This window comes from Clarias gariepinus, chromosome 7 (assembly GCF_024256425.1).
Source record: "Clarias gariepinus isolate MV-2021 ecotype Netherlands chromosome 7, CGAR_prim_01v2, whole genome shotgun sequence".
Lineage (NCBI taxonomy): Eukaryota > Metazoa > Chordata > Actinopteri > Siluriformes > Clariidae > Clarias > Clarias gariepinus.
Window position 1 is genome coordinate 34,649,698 of NC_071106.1, and position 2,730 is coordinate 34,652,427.

The following is a 2,730-nucleotide window of genomic DNA, read 5'->3' on the forward strand; positions in this document are numbered from 1 at the left end:
TGATACAGGAAAATAGGTTGACTCTTCTGAAACAGAGTAATATCTTCGCCACAACCACAGGACAGGCCTTTTGACATGGTTGTTTAAGAAATGAGAAGCTACTTACTGCAGAATGCGAATTGAGAAGTTAGGGTTAATAAAGCTTAAGCAACACTGATACGTGTCAGCAACACAGCATAGGTGAATAAAGATTTTAAATATTAATCATTAATTTTATAAATAATACATTTTACCACTACCAGAATATGCAGACAAAAAATGTGACACAAAAATGGAGAACTCCCAAAATGAGCATAGTATTATAATTATTTTCGGTAATAGAAACAACCAAAAACAACAATAAAAACATGTGGTCATGTGTATCTGTGCTATTTCTTTGCCTGTCATGCTTGGGTAGTCAGTTAAAATTAACTAAAATTGAGTTAATTATGGTGCCTATTTAGTGCTATTATGTTACTTTACTCAGCACAATCCTGAGCCCTATATACTGTACGTTAATTTATAAATAAAAAAATATTAAAAAAACAGCAAAACAAATAATGGCTAAAAGGCTCTGAACTTTATGTTCATAAGAAATTTATGACTGGTGATACATAATTTGTTGCCGCTTGAACCATATTTATCACTGCAGTAATTATAAATTGGAAATTTAATTTCCTATTTGTTAAGTTAAATCAAAAGACTTTTTTTGGCCAGGCATTGTATAAGTTATGTATTTTATGATAAAGATGTAGAATGTAAGTTCTGCATGATTTAAGCTGAATAATGTCACTTTTATTTGAATGAGCAATAATGTTACTCTTACTGTAGATGGAAAGATTATTTTCACAGAGTATGTGAAAATTGCCGTAGTTTCTCTTGCCAGTCTTCTCCTGGTCGGGGGTGTCTTCATTATAATGTATTGCCACAAAAAGATGATACATGACAGTAAGTTGTGCTGGCAGCTGTGTTTCGTTAAATAAATAGATTAAATGTACATATAAATGTACTAAAAGAAGGACTAATAAAGATATTGTGTTGTTGCAGAGTTGTGTCAAAACCAAGGACAGAGGTACACTAAATATATCATACTACATAAAATGCATTACATTTTCAGGATAGTTGTGTAAAATAGCTATAAACTAATGCACTTTTCTTTGTCTCCAGCAGTGAACTTGCAAATACCGGGAATAATGAAGATTTAGAGCTGGCAAATCTAACAATGACAAGGTATGCTTACATTGCATTGGAAATTAATGACTGGTGATACTTTAATTTTTTACAAATACACTAGAATAATTAAATGCTGGCAATTTGTGTTGTCTTATTTTTTTCCATATCTAAAAGCATTAAAGTAATTTACCAATGACTTATGTAAATGTGTCAATTGAATCCATTAAAGAAATGTTGCAAAAAAAAATACTTTGCTAATTATGCTTTGCTCGTGTCACATGATGAATGCTGACTCTTTTTCAGGCATGAATCATTCAGTAATGGAATTTACAATGACATGCAGGAATACGCCACAATCCCAGAAAAAGGAGGTAACATCAAATATCCACGAATGGCAGCTAGATTCATATTCATTAAGTTTAAGTTTAATTTACAGTTGTTCAATTAGAAAAGTCTTTTTATATATATAAAGCTATTTATATATATTTTAAAATCAATGTTTTCACAGGGCTCAATAAACCACTCAATCCTTGGTACGTCATTCTTGGTAAAAGTGCTAAGTCTTGTGCGCTTTGCTTATCTGGACATGACCTATTCAGATGGCATACAGTATTACAAAGTATTATGTTAAAATTGTACTTAGAAAATAAAAATGCTTAGTATAATCTTCAAGGTCAACCTGTCTTTGCTCTTCACAGTGTTGCTGAGGGCATGGTGATGTATAATCTTGAGGAATCCTGAGGAATAAACACTTATTGGAGCAGCATTGTATGTTTCATTTGCTGCTATACTGCATATTCAGGAATTAATACCAAAATACCTATGCTTATTTCATTTACTTTAGCATGCTTAAATAAATCCTGCCATGCACTGTGAATCTTTAGTTACATTAGTTAATACCATTAGTAAATCTGGACTTATAGCTTGACAATATACTAAAGATGCAAGGAGATCCTGATCAAATCTGCAACATCTGCAGTTTGCATACAAGTGCTAAAGGAAAAGAGAAAATACCCCCACCCCCATATAAAAAAAAAAAACATGTGCATATATATGACCAAGATAATCTAAAAAATAATCAACAATCATAAAAAAAGAATCACACTGCAATTTTATTTTACTTGATAAATTATGTTGTATACTGTTCTTTCTTTATCGTGTTTGATAATCAAAGTTTTAGCCTATTACTGCTTCATGTTCTAATGCATTTTTGTTAGATTTTATATTTTAATAAAGCAAACTTTGAACCCAAACATTTCACATAAGTTATTGATCATGATTGTGATCATATGTACTGTTTTGTGAAATGTAAAAAAACTGTGTAATAAAAATTCTTGCCTTGCTTTGGGTACCTTTTATTTGTATTTTACATTCTGTTTACAGAATCAAAATGTTCTGTAATAAAAGCTCTGCCAGGTTTTCATAGCCTGCTTTTAAGCAAAATTAAGTAATCAGATTCTGGCACACTTGTACACATTTATACACACTTATACACAAGCAAACCTGTATATGGAAAAAATTATGCAACCTAGAACTTGACGATTTTAACATTGTTAAATTGTAAAAAAAAATTTCGGA

The 2,730-nt window shown here is 30.9% G+C and overlaps 2 long non-coding RNA genes across 2 annotated transcripts; both read left to right on the forward strand.

Annotated features, from left to right (window-relative positions):
* The first annotated feature begins 823 nt into the window (after positions 1-823).
* Positions 824-1,209, forward strand: LOC128527680 (uncharacterized). Its single transcript, XR_008360904.1, has 3 exons — positions 824-927; positions 1,027-1,051; positions 1,147-1,209. It is a non-coding gene; the product is annotated as an uncharacterized LOC128527680 (long non-coding RNA).
* Positions 1,210-1,453: 244 nt separating this feature from the next.
* Positions 1,454-2,097, forward strand: LOC128527590 (uncharacterized). Its single transcript, XR_008360891.1, has 3 exons — positions 1,454-1,523; positions 1,661-1,685; positions 1,851-2,097. It is a non-coding gene; the product is annotated as an uncharacterized LOC128527590 (long non-coding RNA).
* Positions 2,098-2,730: the final 633 nt, after the last annotated feature.